General features: G+C 45.4%; 1 long non-coding RNA gene across 1 annotated transcript in view; it reads right to left on the reverse strand.

Moving 5' to 3' along the window:
- The window catches only part of LOC134352883 (uncharacterized), a 47077-nt gene extending 41526 nt beyond the window's left edge, over positions 1–5551 (reverse strand). Inside the window, exon 1 of the long non-coding RNA XR_010019493.1 lies at positions 5266–5551. This is a non-coding gene — a long non-coding RNA (uncharacterized LOC134352883). The remainder of the gene's footprint in view (positions 1–5265) is intronic.
- Between the last annotated feature and the right edge of the window lie 14339 nt (positions 5552–19890).

Below are 19890 nucleotides of genomic sequence, written 5' to 3' on the forward strand. Positions count from 1 at the left end.
CTACTTCAAGGAACCTTAAAACTGTGCCCTCTCATGCTAGCCATTTCAGCCCTGGGAAAAAGCCTCTGACTATCCACTTAATCAATACCTTTCATCATCTTATACACCTCTATCAGGTCACCTCTCATCCTCCGCCACTCCAAGGAGAAAAGGCTGAGTTCACTCAACCTATTCTCATAGGGCATGCTCCTCAATCCAGGCAACATCCTTGTAAATCTCCTGTGTACCCTTTCTATGGTTTCCAGATCCTTCCTGTAGTGAGGTGACCAAAACTGAGCACAGTACTTCAAGTGGGGTCTGACCAGGGTCCTGTATAGCTGTAACATTACCTGTTGGCTCTCGGTTGATGAATGCCAATACACTGTAAACCTTCTCAACCACAGGGTCAACCTGCGCAGCAGCTTTGAATGTCCTATGGACTCAGACCCCAAAATCCCTCTGATCCTCCACACTTCCAAGAGTCTTACGATTAATATTATATTCTGCCATCATATTTGACCTACCAAAATGAACCACCTCACACTTATCTGAGTTGAACTCCATCTGCCACTTCTCAGCCCAGTTTTACATTCTATCGATGTCCTGCTGTAACCTCTGACAGCCCTCCACACTATGCACAACATCCCCAACCTTTGTGTCATCATCAAATTCACGAACCCATCCCTCCACTTCCTCATCTAGGTCATTTATAAAAATCACGAGGAGTAGGGATCCAGAACAGATCCCTGAGTCATGCCACTGGTCACCGACCTCCATGCAGAATATGACCCATCTACAACCATTCTTTGCCTTCTGTGGGCAAGCCAGTTCTGGATCCATAAAGCCCCTTGGATCCCCTTGGATCCCATGCCTCCTTACTTTCTCAATAAGCCTTGCAAGGGGTACCTAATGAAATGCCTTACAGAAATCCATATACACTACATCTACTGCTCTACCTTCATCAATGTGTTTAGACACATAGAAACATAGAAACATAGAAAATAGGTGGAGGAGTAGGCCATTCGGCCCTTTGAGCCTGCACCGCCATTTATTATGATCATGGCTGATCATCCAACTCAGAACCCAGCCTTCCCTCCATACCCCCTGACCCCTGTAGCCACAAGGGCCATATCTAACTTCCTTTTAAACATAGCTAATGAACTGGCCTCAACAGTTTGCTGTGGCAGAGAATTCCACAGATTCACCACTCTCTGTATGAAGAAGTTTTTCTTAACCTTGGTCCTAAAAGGCTTCCCCTCTATCCTCAAACTGTGACCCCTCGTTCTAGACCTCCCCAACATCGGGAACAATCTTCCCGCATCTAGCCTGTCCAATCCCTTTAGGATCTTATACGTTTCAATCAGATCCCCCCTCAATCTTCTAAATTCCAACGAGTACAAGCCCAGTTCATCCAGTCTTTCTTCATATGAAAGACCTGCCATCCCAGGAATCAATCTGGTGAACCTTCTTTGTACTCCCTCTATGGCAAAGATGTCTTTCCTCAGATTAGGGGACCAAAACTGCACACAATACTCCAGGTGTGGTCTCACCAAGGCCTTGTACAACTGCAGTAGTACCTCCCTGCTCCTGTACTCGAATCCTCTCGCTATAAATGCCAGCATACCGTTCGCCTTTTTCACCGCCTGCTGTACCTGCATGCCCACTTTCAATGACTGGTGTATAATGACACCCAGGTCTCGTTGCACCTCCCCTTTTCCTAATCGGCCACCATTCAGATAATAATCTGTTTTCCTATTTTTGCCACCAAAGTGGATAACTTCACATTTATCCACATTAAATTGCATCTGCCATGAGTTTGCCCACTCACCCAACCTATCCAAGTCACCCTGCATCCTCTTAGCATCCTCCTCACTGCTAACACTGCCACCCAGCTTCGTGTCATCCGCAAACTTGGAGATGCTGCATTTAATTCCCTCATCCAAGTCATTAATATATATTGTAAAATTCAATCAGGCTCATAAGCCACAACCTGCCCTTGACAAAGCCGTGCTGACTATTCCTAATCATATTATGCCTCTCCAAATGTTCATAAATCCTGCCTCTCAGGGTCTTTTCCATCAACTTACCAACCACTGAAGTAAGACTCACTGGTCTATAATTTCCTGGTCTATCTCTACTCCCTTTCTTGAATAAGGGATCAACATCTGCAACCCTCCAATCCTCCGGAACCTCTCCTGTCCCCATTGATGATGCAAAGATCATTGCTAGAGGCTCAGCCATCTCCTCCCTCGCCTCCCACAGTAGCCTGGGGTACATCTCGTCCAGTCTCGGAGGCTTATCTATCTTGATGTTTTCCAAAAGCTCCAGCACATCCTCTTTCTTAATGTCTTTATGTTCAAGCTTTTCAATCTACTGTAAGTCATCCCTACAATTGCCAAGATCCTTTTCTGTAGCGAATACTGAAGCAAAGTATTCATTAAGTATCTCTGCTATCTCCTCTGGTTCCAAACACTCTTTTTCACTGTCGCACTTGATTGGTCCTGTTCTCTTGTGACTTATCCTTTTGCTCTTCACATACTTGTAGAATGTCTTGGGGTATTCCTTAATCCAAGAGAGGATCAAAAGGATTTTCATTGCCCCTTCTGGTTCTCCTAGTTTCTTCTTAAGCTCCTTCCTGCTAGCCTTATAATCTTCTAGATTTCTACCATTACCTAGTTTTTCAATCCTTTCGTAAGCTTTTCTTTTCTTCTTGACTAGATTTTCAACAGCCTTTGCACACCACAGTTCCTGTACCCTACCATCCTTTCCCTGTCTCATTGGAACGTACCTATTCAGCAAGTATCACTTGAACATTTGCCACATTTCTGCCAAACATTACCTTGAGAACAGCTGTTCCCAACTTATGCTTCCAAGTTCCCGCCTGATAGCTTCATATTTCCTCTTAAATGTTTTCCTAACTTGTCTGTTCCTATCTCTCTCCAATGCTATGGTAAAGGAGATAGAATTGTGATCACTATCTCCGAAGTGCTCTCCCACTGAGAGACCTGACACCAGGTTCATTTCCCGGATCAAGTATAGCCTCTCCTTTTGTAGGCTTATCTATATATTGTGTCAGGAAGCCTTCCTGAACACACCTAACAAACTCTACCTCATCTAAACCTCTTGCTCTAAGGAGATGCCAATCAAAATTTGAGAAATTAAAATCTCCCACCATGACAACCCTGTTATTATTACACCTTTGCAGAATCTGTCTCTCTCTCTCTGCTCCTCTCTGTCTGTTTTAATATTAGGTGGTCTATAAAAAACATCCAGTTGGGTTATTGACCTCTTCCTGTTTCTAACTTCCACCCACAGAGACTCAGTAGACAATCCCTCCATGACTTCCTCCTTTTCTGCAGCCATGACATTATCTCCGATCAGCAATGCCACACCCCCACCTCTTTTGCCTTCCTCCCTGTCCTTTCTGAAACATCTAAAGCTTGGCACTCTAAGTAACCATTCCTGCCCCTGAGCCATCCAAGTCTTTGTAATGGCTACAACGTCATAGCTCCGAGTACTGATCCACACTGTAAGCTCATCTGCTCATCTCATATTCTTAATCTTTTTATAGTAATTGAAGGATTCACCTCTATCTGACCTTCTATTCCTAATTTATGATTCCTCCCTTGTCTTGACCAGAGACTCAATATCTCTGATCAGCCAGTGTTGCCTCAAATTGTCAGTTTACTCTGGTACCTCTGTCACACCTGACACAGAGTCCTGGTTATCAGTACCTTGGAACATTGAGCTCCCAATTCAGCCTTTCTTTCAGTCAGCAATGGTATAAGAGCTAATCCACATTTTACTTTACTTGTTAATTCTCATGTAGTAAAATAAATACAGTTTAATTCTGTGTTCCTTCCAAACAACCCCCCCTTAATTGTGCTCCTGACTATCTTGATTATTAAACTTTTTCTTTCATATTCCCTGACTTGCTCCCGCCAGTCTAGTTTAACTCCTCCTGTGTAGCATGAGCAAACGTCCTTGGAAGTGTACTGGTCAAGTACAATCCATTCCTCTTGTAAAGGTTGCCATAGCCCAGAAGAGACCTCGGTGGCCTGAGAACCTGTACCCATGTCCTCAACATCAGCTCCTCAGCCACAAATTCATCTCGCTTAACTTTGTTGGACTTCACTTCTATGTGGCACCAGGAGAAGCACTCCCCTCAAAGTGCTACTTCTTAACCTCTACATAATGGCTCATATTCATTCTGCCCATCAACACAGATGCACATCAAGGATTCATCTTTAGCCCTCCACCTCTACTCTCTTTACAACCACGGCTGTGTGGCTCAACACAGCTTCTATAATAAATACAAATTCACCGACGAGCTCACTGTTGTCAGCTGAAACATGGATGGTGATCAGTAAGAACACAGGACCAAGATAGAGCACGTGCCTTAAATGTGAGAGACGTGGGGGCAACATTGCATTTGAACTCCTTACCCCTGACTCGAGGTGCAAGTTGACCTTCAGGGAATCCCACATGAAGGCTCCCAAGTCCCTTGCTCCTCTGATTTCTGCATTTTCTCCCCACCTAGAAAACAGTTTAAGTCTTTATTCCCTCCACCAAGGTGAATGACCACACGCTTCTCTGCATTGTATTCCAACTGCCACTTTTTTGCCCATTTTCCTAATCCTGCAGACTCCCTGCTTCCCTTCTACCTATTATTGTATCATCTGTAAACCTGGACACAAGACCATCATTTCTCTCAGCTAATCATTGACATATAATGTGAAAAGAAGCATACTCAACACCGACCTCTGCAGAACACCACTAGTCCCTGGCAGATAACCACGGCTCTCTTTATTCACACTCTTTGCCTCCTGCCAGTCATCCAATCTTCTAACTATCCTGTTATCTTTCCTGTAATACCATGGGCCTCTTGCTAGAGGCCTCATGTGTGCCGCCTTGCCAAAGCCCTTCTGAAAATCCAAGTAATAAACATCCGTTGACACTCCATTGTCTATCCTGCCTGTAATTCCCTCCAATAAATGTATCGGACAAGATTTCCCTTTCAGGGAACCATGCTAAGTGTGGCCCATCTTATCTTGTGGACTCCTAACACCTTCACAATCAATGAAGTCATGCTTTGAAACTGCCCTAATTTTGGGAGTAAAATGCTATTGCTTAGTTTGTACAAGCTGAGGCCCAGTTTACTCTGCGAGAAATCACTACCGATGACACTAGGTGGTCGCATCACTCAGCAGTTCCACAGCATTAAAAATGGTGAGTTTAATAGGACAGCTGTCAAAACTCGATGAGTACTGATTGCTGAAAACTTACCTTTCTCACCGCTGACAGACTTCTGGGCTATTGGAATTTGAGCGTGCCAAAGAGTTGCTCGTTTTGCCCGGCCTTGGCGATGCTAAGCCATCAGAGCTAATGGACCACGTGCTGTCTCTCCTGGGAAATCACCATCCTTGTTTTATTTTTTAAAGAACTCTTCATGTAGCAAATGCTTGATCAAGTTCACTTAGCCCTTGCTAATGCACCCTTGAAGGACTATTGGGTGCTTGCTAAAATGGCTGATAGTTTACACTCAGCCAGGCAGAGGTGCATCATTCCTGCTTCTTTCCCTGCTTCAATAAGCCTGATCATCAGGGCCTGCAGCATAAGCACGCAAAACAGTCAAGCACTTAAACCAGCACGGGTTGATTATTAACCCTGCTAAATGCGAGTTTGTGCTGTCAATCATTGACTTTCTCGGCCATCACATCTCCGCAGAAGGTCAGAAACCCCTCCCATCAAAAGTAGCCACTATATGGATTTCCCTCTGCCCCGTGCTACTAAAAACTGCAGGAGTTTTTAGATATGGTGAATTTCGATCACTACTTCATTCTGTGAGCTGTTGAACCAATGCTTCACCTGTAGAGTTTGCTTGAAAACAATACTCCTAGTCAAGTGCTTGACTGTTCAGCAGACGTGATGAGGGTCTTTGGTGATACCAAATGAGCTCTTTCCAACATGACCCACTGGTGTACCTGCTCCCCAGTGCACCCATGGACATTACTACTGATGCCTCAGACTATGGACGCTGTGCACAAACAGTTGACCAGAGGTGTGTGATAGCCACTCACCTTCTTCAACTGATAGCTCCTCTCCCCCACCGCCCCAAAAGGAAGTATAGCACATTTGATAGTGAGCTTCTCAGTCTCCATTTCACAGCGTTCATTGACCACAAACCTCTCATGCACACGATGGCCAAAATATCATGCCCTTGGTCTGCACAGCAGCAATGCCACCTGGCCTACATACAGTATCAGAGTTCACAATGGATAAACAACATATCAAGGGGAAAAACTAACACCATGGCTGATTGCCTCACACGGTCAGTCGTCGTGACCGTACACATAGGGGTTGACCATACCTGGATGGCAGCCGACCAAGCTACTGGCCCAGAAGCCCAGGCTTACTGAACCAGTCACGGGCCTACTGTGGTTTGCTGACATTAACTTTGGGGAAGCAGGGATTTCTCTCTTGTGTGATGTCTCAACCAGTCAGCTTCAGCCCAGAGTGTACACAAACTGGAGGGGGACTGTTTTTGATTCCATACATGGCCTCTCGCATCCAGGCCGGAAGGTCTCACGGAAACTGGTTGCACTAAAGTTTGTATGGCATGGCCTTAGGGATAGACTGCAGCCTGTGTGGAGTGCCAACGGGCAAAAATTAACCATCATGTTCAGGTGCCACTGGCATCGTCTAAGCTCCCTGAGTGACGGTTTGAGCATGTCAATATGGGCCTTGTTGGTCCTCATCCCCCATCCCATGGTTTCATGCACCTTCTTATCGTGGTGGACTGTACCACCAGGTGGCCAGAGGTCATCTCTCTAGCATTAACAATAGCAACAGACGTGGCTCGTGCGTTGATCAGCACCTGCGCTGCTTGGTTTGGCACCTCATCTGATAGTTTCTCTTAATGCGGTCCCCAATTCAGATCAGACCTCTGGGCTACGATGGCCCAGCACCTCGGCATTTGGCTACAACACACCATGGCGTATCACCCGCAGTCTTATGCCCTGTGTGAGCAGTTTCACTGCTCTTTAAAGGCTGTTCTGAGGGATTCCCTGACCGATGAGTGTAGGCATGGTTGTCTCCTGTGAGTTCTGCTTGGGCTCAGAACAGCTCCAAAAGGGGACCTGCAGTTGTCCGCAGGTGAGTTACTGTATGGTCAGCCATTACGAGCATCAGGTGATTTTATTCCTGATGCCACGACTGTCTGGCTGACCTCTCAACAGCATACAACCCTCCTCAGAAAATTCAACTCTTTGCACCTATTCCCATCTCCCATCATGGTGTACAGCACCCTTGGATTCCCTTTGACCTGCATTCCGCCTCATTTGTTTTCATCCGCCATGATGAAATGGGGGAGATCTTAAATAGGTTTTTTGCGTTCTGTATTTACTAAGGAAATTGGCGTGAAATCTATGGAATTGAGGGAATCAAGTAGTGAGACCATGGAAACTGTACAGATTGAAAAGGAGGAGGTGCTTGCTGTCTTGAAGAAAATTAAAGTGGATAAATCCCCGGGACCTGACAGGTGTTCCCTCGGACCTTGAAGGAGACCAGTGTGGAAATTGTGGGGGCCCTGGCAGAAATATTTAAAATGTCGCTGTCTACGGGTGAGGTGCCGGAGGATTGGAGAGTGGCTCATGTTGTTCCATTGTTTAAAAAAGGATCGAAAAGTAATCCGGGAAATTATAGGCCGGTAAGTTTAACGTCGGTAGTAGGTAAGTTATTGGAGGGAGTACTAAGAGACAGAATCTACAAGCATTTGGATAGACAGGGACTTATTAGGGAGAGTCAACATGGCTTTGTGCATGGTAGGTCATGTTTGACCAATCTGTTGGAGTTTTTCGAGGAGGTTACTAGGAAAGTGGATGAAGGGAAGGCAGTGGATATTGTCTACATGGATTTCAGTAAGGCCTTTGACAAGGTCCCGCATGGGAGGTTAGTTAGGAAAATTCAGTCGCTCGGTATACATGGAGAGGTGGTAAATTGGATTAGACATTGGCTCAATGGAAGAAGCCAAAGAGTGGTAGTGGAGAATTGCTTCTCTGAGTGGAGGCCTGTGACTAGTGGTGTGCCACAGGGATCAGTGCTGGGTCCATTGTTATTTGTCATCTATATCAATGATCTGGATGATAATGTGGTAAATTGGATCAGCAAATTTGCTGATGATACAGAGATTGTAGGTGTAGTAGACAGTGAGGAAGGTTTTCAGAGCCTGCAGAGGGACTTGGACCAGCTGGAAAAATGGCAGATGGAGTTTAATACAGACAAGTGTGAGGTATTGCACGTTGGAAGGACAAACCAAGGTAGAACATACAGGGTTAATGGTAAGGCACTGAGGAGTGCAGTAGAACAGAGGGATCTGGGAATACAGAATCAAAATTCCCTAAAAGTGGCGTCACAAGTAGATAGGGTCGTAAAGAGAGCTTTTGGTACATTGCCCTTTATTAATCAAAGTATTGAGTATAAGAGCTGGAATGTTATGATGAGGTTGTATAAGGCATTGGTGAGGCCGAATCTGGAGTATTGTGTTCAGTTTTGGTCATCAAATTACAGGAAGGATATAAATAAGGTTGAAAGAGTGCAGAGAAGGTTTACAAGGATGTTGCCGGGACTTGAGAAACTCAGTTACAGAGAAAGGTTGAATAGGTTAGGACTTTATTCCCTGGAGCGTAGAAGAATGAGGGGAGATTTGATAGAGGTATATAAAATTATGATGGGTATAGATAGAGTGAATGCAAGCAGGCTTTTTCCACTGAGGCAGGGGGAGAAAGAAACCAGAGGACATGGGTTAAGGGTAAGGGGGGAAAAGTTTAAAGGGAACATTAGGGGGGGGGCTTCTTCACACAGAGAGTGGTGGGAGTATGGAATGTGCTGCCAGACGAGGTGGTAAATGCGGGTTCTTTTTTAACATTTAAGAATAAATTGGACAGATACATGGATGGGAGGTGTATGGAGGGATATGGTCCGTGTGCAGGTCAGTGGGATAGGCAGAAAATAGTTCGGCACAGCCAAGAAGGGCCAAAAGGCCTGCCTCTGTGCTGTAGTTTCTATGGTTCTATGGTATGGTTCTATGCACACCAACGTCCCCTTAGGCCCTCTTACAATGGTCTGTTCCATTCTTTGGAATGGAGAGAAAAGACTTTTATCATAGATAAGAGGGGTAATCCTTAATGTGTTTCAGTAGATTGTCTTAAACCAGCCCACCAAGGCTTGGAGGTTTCCACTACCACACCCCTGCTGGTTAGACATGACCACGAGCATGTCAAGACACCTCTGGACGAGCCAGAGGCAACACATGGAACATAGGACGCAAGCCAGGTGTCTTGTCTGAGCTCCGGACGGGCTCATAATGCCAGTGTTAGTGAATTCTGGGGGGATGGGCAAGTGATGGTGGCTGTGTGATGTAATGTAACTGATGGAAACATACATACAGTATATAGTTTCGGAGTGTTGTGGCAGTTGTGGCCTCACTAAAGAAGTCATGGGGGCTAACCACATATATCCCCTATAAAGATCAGCAATCACAGGAACATACCCATGAGGTTTCTGGTAAGGTGGATTGCCTTGAGATGCTGGAACTTTCAATTTGCCTCAACGACATTAGTGCAGTTGGTTTTGTTTGTCTCATTGGAGCTGGTCTTGTGACTGCTCCTTTATTAAGGCCAGACAGTCATTTCAATTTGCAACAAATTGATTACAACTATTCAACATGTAAGGCCACCAGTATAATATGGCTAATTCCGCATGAGTGGCTTGTCCACCGTCATGATTGTGTCCAAATCCTTTGTGGTTTTCTGTTGTTGTTATGACAGCACTCAGCCAGACTTTCTATCTCATCACCTTCTTTGATTCGGCCTACGACAGTGGTGTCGTCAGCAAACTGGAATATGGCATTGGAGCTGCGCTTAACCACACAGTCATAAGTGAGTAGAGCAGGGAGCTAAACACACAGTCTTGTGGTTCCTCTGTGCCGATAGAGATGATAGGGGAAGTTTTGCCAATCTGAACTGACTGTGGTTTGCAAGTGAGGAAATAGAGGATCTAATTGCACAAGGAGTTATTCAGGCCGAGGTGTGGGAGCTTATTAGTGAGCTTCGAAGGGATGATGGTATTGAATGCTGTGCTGTAGTTTATAAAGAGCATCCTGATGTATGTATCTTTTCTGCCTAGATGTTGCAGGGTTCTAGAACATAGAAATCTACAGCACATTACAGGCCCTTCAGCCCACGATGTTAGGTCAACCATGTAACCTACCCTAGAAACTGCTTAGAATTACCCTACTGCAGAGACCTCTGTTTTCCTGAGCTCCATGTACCTATCTAAGAGTCTATTAAAACACCCTATTGTATCTGGCTCCACCATCATGGCTGGCAGTGCATTCCACGCACCCAACAACCTCTCTGTGAAAAACTTAACTCTGACATCCCCCTTGTACCTACTTCCAAGCACCTTAAAACTATGCACCCTTGTCTTAGCCATTTCAGCCCTGGGAAAATGCCTCTGACTATCCACATGATCAATGACTTTCATCATCTTACACACCTCTATCAGGTCCCCTCTTATCCTCTGTAGCTCCAAGGAGAAAAGGCCGTGTTCACTTAACCTGTTCTCATAAGGCACGCTCTCCAATCCAGGCAACATCCTTGTAAATCTCCTCTGCACTCTCTCTATAGTATCCACATCCTCCCTGTAGTGAGGTAACCAGAACTGAACGCAATGCTGCAAGGGACATCTAACTGAGGTCTTATATAGCTGTAACAATAACTCACAGCTCTTATGGGGATCCCATGGTTGATGAGAGCCAATACACTTAACAACACTGTCAACGTTCTACTGACACGGACCCCAAAATCTTGCTGATCCTCCACACTGCATTAGTACTACATTAGTCTTAGCATTAGTACTACATTCTGTCTTCAAATTTAACCTACTGAAATGAACCACCTCACACTTATCTGGGTTAAGCTCCATCTGCCACTTCTCAGCCCAGTTCTGCATCCTATTGATGTCCCGCTGTAACCTCTGACAGCCCTCCACACTATCCACAACACCCCCAACCTTTGTGTCATCAGAAAACTTACTAACCCACCCTTCTACTTCCTCATCCAGGTCATTTATAAAAATCACAAAGGGGAGGGGTCCCAGAACAGATCCCTGAGGCACACCATGGGTCACTGACCTCCATGCAGAATACAAACAATCTGCAACCATCCTTTGCCTTCTGTGGGCAAGCCAGTTCTGGATCCACAAAGCAAGCTCTCCTTGGATCCCATGCTTCCTTATTTTCAGAAGGAGCCTTGCATGGGGAACCTTATCAAATGTCTGTCACAAAGGAAGGGAGCAAGGGTGGACCCAAATGCAAGACACAAACACGTCTTGTGAGATGAATTAAATTCAGTTTATTGCTTGTTCCAAGGAGAGCAAAGCAGAAGCGGGATTAACGCAATGGACAAGGACTAGGCTGGGACTAAGGGTCTGAGCCAGGACTCGGAACACGGACCTCGGAGCCAGGAACTGATACCTGAAACCCCCAGAGCCAGGACTTGATACCTGAAACCCCCAGAGCCAGGACTTGATACTTGAAACCCCCAGAGCCAGGACTTGATACCTGAAACCCCCAGAGCCAGGACTTGATACCTGAAACCCCCAGAGCCAGGACTTGATACTTGAAACCCCCAGAGCCAGGACTTGATACCTGAAACCCCCAGAGCCAGGACTTGATACTTGAAACCCCCAGAGCCAGGACTTGTTACTTGAAACCTCTGGAGCCAGGGTCTCTTCTTATTCACGGGACAGACTCAGACAAAGGACATAAAACACTGAGCTGGGAATCCTTCTTAGACACAGGACGGAGTTGGGACTCTTCTTGACACAGGGTCAGGACCCTTCCAGGGTACAGGGCCGGGACCCCTTTTAGACGCAGGACATGGATACGGAGACCACTCAATGATGGTCAGTACTCTAACTGGGCACATGTGAGCTCCAGGCATCGGCAAGCTCTTGACTCACCCCGGCGGGTTAACTTTGACTGACCCGCTCTGGCAAGGGAAGGCGGCTTGCTGGCACTTGCTTCGGGAGGAGACTAGGTTTGCTCCAGCAGGAAACTTAGTTGGCTCCGGCCAGGTGACATTGGCTCGCATTACCTTCGGTGACTTCGTAACGCTCTCGCTCCGAACGGCTGAAAGCCGGAGACTTATAAACTGCCGGTTCAGCCAAGAGTAAATTGCCTCTAATCACCAAGCCTGAGGGACACGGGAAAACAGGGAATCGAAGGGAAACAGAGAGTCAACGGTCCAGATTGTAACATGAACAAAGTAAATTTAAAGGGAACCCAATCTGGACCATGACAATGTCTTACTGAAATCCATATACACTACATCCACTGCTCTACCTTCATCAATGTGTTTTGCTACATTCTCAAAGAAATCAATCAGTTTTGTAAGGCATGACATGCCCTTGACAATGTCATGCTGACTATCTCTAATCAGATATATCTCTCCAAATGCTCATAAATCCCGTCTCTCAGGATCTTCTCCAACAACTTGCCCACCACTGAAGTAAGACTCACTGGTCTATAATTTCCTTGGTTATCTCTACTCTCTTTCCTGAACAAGAAAAACAACATTTGCAACCCTCTAGTCTTCCAGTACCTCTCCCGTCCCTATTGATTATGCAAAGGTCGTCGTCAGAGGCTCAGCAACCTCCTCCCTCGCTTGCCACAGTAGCCTGGGGTATATCTTGTCTGGTTCTGGTGATTTATCTAACTTACTGCTTTTCAAGAGCTCCAGCACATCCTCTTTCTTAATGTCTATATGCACAAGCATTTCAGACCACTGTAAGTCATCCCCACAATTGCCAAGGTCCTTTTCTCCTGGTGAATACTGAAGCAGAATATTCATTAAGTACCTCTGCTACCTCCTCCGACTCCATGCATGCATTTCCACTATCGCACCTGATTGGTCCTATTCTCACATGGCTCATCCTCTTGCTCTTCACATACTTATAGAATGCCTTGGGGCTTTCCGTAATCCTGCTCACCAAGGCCTTCTCATGGACATTCTGGCTCTCCTAATTTCATTCTTGAGCTCCTTCCTGGCAACTTTGTAATTTTGTAGAGCTCTATCAGTACCTGGTTTCTTGAACCTTTTGTAAGCTTCTCTTTTCTTCTTAACTAGATTTTCCACATCCTTTGTACACCATGGTTCTTTTACCCTACCATCCTTTCCCTAACTCGATGGAACATACCTATGCAGTATGCCATTCAAATGTTCCCTGAACATTTGCCACACTTCTGCCATGCATTTCCCTGAGAACATCTGCTCCCAATTAATGCTCTGAAGTTCCTGCCTAATCGAATTATATCTCCCCCAACCCCTATTAAATGTTTTCCCAAATTGTCTGCTCCTATCCCTTGCCAGTGCTATGGTAAAAGGGACAGAGTTGTGATCACTACCTCCAAAATGCTCTCCCACCGATAGATCTGACACCTGACCAGGTTCACTTCCCAATATCAGATCAAGTACAGCCTCTCCTCTGGTTGGCTTACCTACATATTGCTTCAGGAAACCTTCCTGAACACACCTAACAAACACCACCCCATCTAAACCCCTTGCGCTAGGGGGAAGTCAATCAATATTAGGAAAGTTAAAATCTCCCATCACAACAACCCTATTATTATTGCACCGTTCTAGAATCTGCCTCCCTATCTGCTCCTCAATATTCCTGTTACCGTTAGGGGGTCTATCAAAAACACCCAGTAGAGTTATTGCCCACTTTCCTCTTTCTGACTTCCGCCCACACTGACTCAGTAGACAATCCCTCAATGACTTCCTCCTTTCTGCAGCCATGCTACTTTCCTTAATTAGCATTACCATGGCCCCACCTCTTTTGCCTCCCTCCCTGTCCTTTTTGAAACATCTGAAGCCTGGCACACTCAGCAGCCATTCCTGCCCCCTGAGACATCCAAGTCTCTGTAATGGTCACAATGTCACACTTCCATGTACTGATCCACGCTCTTAGTTCATCTGCCTTGTTTATGATACTCCTTGAATTAAAATAGACACATCTCAAACTATCTGGCCGACTGCATCTTTGTTCTATCATCTCCCTATCCTTTCTCACAAACTCTCTACAAGCTGTCTCTACTTGTGCACCGACCGCCCCATCCTGTGCCTCTTCACTTCAGTTCCCACCCCCCTGCAAATGTAGTTTAAACCCTAGCATTAGCAAACCTCCCTGCCAGGACATTGCTCCCCCACCCCCGGGTTCAAGTGCACCCTATCCCTTTTGTACAGGTGACACCTGCCCCAGAAGAGGCCTCAATGATACAGAAATCTGAATCCCTGCCCCCTTACACCAATCCATCAGCTATGCATTTATCCTCCACTTCATTCTGTTCCAATACTCACTGTTGCATGAATTCCTGATTTTCAGCTTCCTTCCTAACTCCCTGTATTCTGTTTTCAGGACTTCCACCCCTTTTCTGCCTATGTCATTTGTACCAATCTGTGTCACAACTTCTGTCTGCTCACTCTTCCTTTGCAGGATAGCGTGGATGCGATGAGAAACATCACGAACCTTGGCAGCTGGGAGGCAAACTACCATCTGCGTTTCTTTCCTGCACCAACAGAATTGCCTATCTGTCCCCTTAACTATAGAGTCCCCTATTACTGCTGCCACCCTCTTCTGTTCCCTACCCTTCTGAGCCACAGGGCAAGACTCAGTGCCAGAGACACGGCCACTGTTGCTTCCCCCAGGCAGGTCGTCATCCCCAACAGTACTCAAAATGGAGTACTTATTGTTAAGGGGTGTTCTCCACTACCTGGCACTCTCTCCTAACTCTCCTGACAGTCACCCACGTATCTGTCTCCCATGGTCCCGGGGTGACTACCATCCTCTAACTCCTATTGATCACCTCCTCACTTTCCCTAACAGGCCGAAGGTCATCGAGCTGCAGCTCAATGCGCCTGGAGCAAATGTGGCCATCAGGGAGGCTGAAAGTCTCCTGGATGTCCCACATCTGACTCCCAGAGCAGAAAATTGGCCTCGCAGTCATACCCACTCTTCTGAGGTTCGAGGAAAAAAAGAGATATGAAAGTAACTTACCTCTTTACCTCGCCGAAGCCCTACTACTCTAACTCACGCTCCTTCCATGCCTGCTACGCTAGGCAGTGTCTCCCTTTTATCCCGGAACCTTCTCAGCAGTCTTGCACAATGACAAAATACTGTGTCTGTGCAGTTCTCCCAATCGAACCTGTTGAGCGAAAAGTCAATGAGATGGCATCTGCTGAGGATCCTGTTGCTCTGGTAGGTAAATTGGAGCGGATCCAAGTCACTTCTCAGGCAGAAGTTGATAGGTTTCATCACCAACCTCTTCAAGCACTCCATCACTCTGGATGTTAATGCTGCTGTTAGGGAGACAAGTCACCAAGTTCTTTTTGGGCACCAATATAACTAAAGCTTATTTGAAGCAGGTGGGTACCTCAGACTGCAGAAGTGAGAGGTTAAAGATCTCAGTGACTACTCCAGCCAGTTGATCAGCACAGGTCTTTAGTCCTTGGCCAGGTACCCTGCCCGGGCCGGAAGCTTTGTGTGGGGTCACCCACCAGAAGGCTGCTCACACATCAGCCTCAGAGACTGAAATCACATGATCATTGGGGGCTGCAGGACTTTGTCATGGTTCCTCTGTGTTTTAACAGTCAAAGCAAGCATAGCAAACTTTGGGCTCATCTCAAACTGAAGCCCTGCTGACACTTATATCATTTGATTTAACTTTATGAGACGTGATAGTAGTCAAGCCCTGCCACAACTGTCGACTAACCTTCATTGATTCAAGTTTAGTCTGGAATTACCATGAGATGTCTTTCCAGGGCTCATGCCTAGATCTCTTGAAACTCACCGGACATGAATGCCTCTGACCCAGCCCTCAGCAAATTGCAGATCTCATGGTTCACCAGGTCTTCTGATTGGGGAAGACTCTGAATGACTTAGTGGGCTCACACTCATCTACAGCTGTTTTAATCAAGTTTGTTATGTCCATGGTGCACTCATTCAGACCCACAGCTGAGTCCTTGAACATGGCCCAGTCCACCAACACAAAGCAATCCCGTAACTGCTCCTCTGCCTCCCGTGACCATCTCTTTGCCGTCCTGATCTCTGGAGCTGTGCTCTTCAGCCTTTGCCTGTCTGCAGGTCAGAGAAGGACAGCCAAGTGATCCGATTTACCAATCTTAGTAATTCCTGATCTTAGTGTAACAGTGGTCTAGTGCGTTACTTTATTACAATAGCTGTGTAAGAGGCCTGCAGTATGTCCTACAATGTGGAACACCTGTACTAATTGTCAAGTCAATAAATATTCATGAATATTTTTCCATGTGGAAGGAGTTTACCTCTGTGTGATCTACATCAAGTAGTTAATCAGGTGGGAAGATGTCTTTCTAGTGCATTCCTAACATAATTAAAGTCAGTCCATATCAGGACCGGTTCTGTCATATTTACTTGCTTTCAACATAATTCTAGGACTTTAGGGTCTGCTAATTAAGCTAAATATTAGCTTAAAGGATGATTCCCTAAAGGATGCACTTGCAACTCATGTAGTTCAGATGCAGTTTCCAATTAAAATTTTCCTTTTATAATCGCAGTTCCTGCCTGTAATTGAGTGAATCCATCTTTATATAACCATATAACCATAACAGCACGGAAACAGGCCATCTCGGCCCTTCTAGTCCGTGCCGAAATCTTACTCTCACCTAGTCCCACCGACCTGCACTCAGCCCATAACCCTCCATTCCTTTCCTGTCCATATAGCTGTCCAGTTTAACTTTAAACGACAACATCGAACCTGCCTCAACCACTTCTGCAGGGAGCTCGTTCCACACAGCTACCACTCTCTGAGTAAAGAAGCTCCCCCTCATGTCACCCCTAAACTTTTGCCCTTTAGCTCTCAACTCATGTCCTCTTGTTTGAATCTCCCCCACTCTCAACGGAAAAAGCCCATCCTCATCAACTCTATCTATCCCTCTCATAATCTTAAATACCTCTATCAAGTCCCCCCTCAACCTTCTATGTTCGAAAGAATAAAGACCCAACTTGTTCAACCTTTCTCTGTAACTTAGGTGATGAAACCCAGGTAACATTCTAGTAAACCTTCCCTGTAGTCTCTCTATTTTCTTGACATCTTTCCTATAATTTGGTGACCAAAACTGTACACAATACTCCAAATTTGTCCTCACCAATGCCTTGTACAATTTCAACATTACATCCCAACTCCTATACTCAATGCTCTGATTTATAAAGGCCAGCATACCAAAAGCTTTCTTCACCACCCTATCCACATGAGATTCCACCTTCAGGGAACTATGCACCATTATTCCTAGATCCCTCTGTTCTACTGAATTCTTCAGTGCCCTACCATTTACCATGTATATCCTATTTTGATTAGTCCTACCAAAGTGTAGCACCTCACATTTATCAGCATTAAACTCCATCTGCCATCTTTCAGCCCACTCTTCTAACTGGCCTAAATCTGTCTGCAAGCTTTGAAAACCTACTTCATTATCCACAGCTCCACCTATCTTAGTATCATCTGCATACTTACTCATCCAATTTACCACCCCATCATCCAGATCATTAATGTACATGACAAATAACATTGGACCCAGTACAGATCCCTGAGGCACACCACTAGTCACCGGCCTCCAACCTGACAAACAGTTATCCACCACTACTCTCTGATGTCTCCCATCCAGCCACTGTTGAATCCATTTTACTACTTCAATATTAATACCTAACGATTGAACCTTCCTAACTAACCTTCCATGTGGAACCTTGTCAAAGGCCTTACTGAAGTCCATATAGACAACATCCACTGCTTTACCCTCATCAATATTCCTAGTAACCTCTTCAAAAAAACTCAATATGATTTGTCAAACATGATCTTCCATGCACAAATCCATGTTGACTGTTTCTAATCAGACCCTGTCTATCCAGATAATTATATATACCATCTCTAAGAATACATTCTATTAATTTACCCACCACGACGTCAAACTCACAGGCCAATAATTGCTAGGTTTATTCTTGGAACCCTTTTTAAACAATGGAACAACATAAGCAATACGCCAATCCTCTGGCACCATCCCCGTTTCTAATGACATTTGAAATATTTCTGTCAGAGCCCCTACTTTTTCCACACTAACTTCCCTCAATGTCCTAGGGAATATCTTGTCAGGACCCGGAGACTTCTCCACTTTTATATTCCTTAAAAACTCCAGTACTTCTTCTTCTTTAATCATCATAATTTCCATAACTTCCCTACCCGTTTCCCTTATCTTTCACAATCCTAACAGGAACATGAAGATTCTGTACTCTCAAAATTTCACCTTTAAATGACTTCCATTTCTCTATTACATCCTTCCCATAAAACAAATTGTCCCAATCTACTCCTTCTAAGTCCTTTCACATCTCCTCAAAGTTAGCCTTTCTCCAATCAAAAATCTCAACCCTGGGTCCAGATCTATCCTTCACCATAATTATATTGAAACTAATAGCATTGTGATCACTGGACTCGAAGTGCTCCCCAACACAAACCTCCGTCACCTGGCCCATCTCATTCCCTAACAGGAGATCCAACACTGCCCCTTCTCTTGTTGGTATCTCTATGTATTGCTGCAAAAAACTATCTTGCACACATTTTGCAAACCCTAAACCATCCAGCACTTTTACTGTATGGGCTTCCCAGTCTATGTGTAGAAAATTAAAATCTCCCACAATCACAACCTTGTGCCTACTACTAATATCTGCTATCTCCTTACAAATTTGTTCCTTCAATTCTCGCTCCCCACTTGGTGGTCTGTAATACACCCCCATAAGAGTTACTGCACCTTTCCCATTCCTCAATTCCACCCAAGTAGCCTCCCTAGACGAGTCTTCTAATCTAGTGGTCCCCAACCACTGGGCCGCGGACCGGTACCGGGCCACAAGGCATGCGCTTCTGGACCGCGAGGAAACAATATGATTTGGCAATAGGAGTCAGCTGCACCTTTCCTCATTCCCTGTCACGGCCACTGTCGAGCCATTACGCACGTGTCATCCATGTCAGCGCGGGAAGGAGATCGACTCCTAGAGCTTGCAAATGACGACGGGCTGAAAAGTATGTTTGACATAACATCTCTGCCGGCATTCTGCATCAAAGTCAAGGCTAAATATCCTGAGATAGTCAGGAAAGCACTGAAAACATTGCTTCCATTTCCAACATATCTCTGCAACGAATACTAAATTGTGGAAGAGACTGGACATGAGGAACCCCCTTGAGTATCGCTGTCTCCCATCACCCCTCGATAGGACCGTGTTGTTGCAGGAAAACAAGTATTTAGCCCAAGAAACAACAGGAATTCTGCAGATGCTGGAAATTCAAGCAACATACATCAAAGTTGCTGGTGAACGCAGCAGGCCAAGCAGCATCTATAAGAAGAGGTGCAGTCGACGTTTCAGGCCTTCGTCTCGGCCTGAAACGTCGACTGCACCTCTTCCTATAGATGCTGCTTGGCCTGCTGCGTTCACCAGCAACTTTGATGTATTTAGCCCAAGGCTCCCACTGATTCAGCGATATTGGTGCGTTGCAATGATTTTATATGTTCATACGAGGAAAATATGCGCTGTGTGTTTAATATCCAAACGTTACTTAAAATGTTAAGATGCTATTATAAGTGACTTATATAACCATATAACAATTACGGCACGGAAACAGACCATCTCTGCCCTTCTAGTCCGTGCCGAATGCTACTCTCGCCTCGTCCCACTGACCTGCACTCAGCCCATAACCCTCCATTCCTTTCCTGCCCATATAGCTGTCCAAGTTTTCTTTAAATGATAATATCGAACCTGCCTCTACCACTT

This window comes from Mobula hypostoma, chromosome 10 (genome assembly GCF_963921235.1).
Source record: "Mobula hypostoma chromosome 10, sMobHyp1.1, whole genome shotgun sequence".
NCBI lineage: Eukaryota > Metazoa > Chordata > Chondrichthyes > Myliobatiformes > Myliobatidae > Mobula > Mobula hypostoma.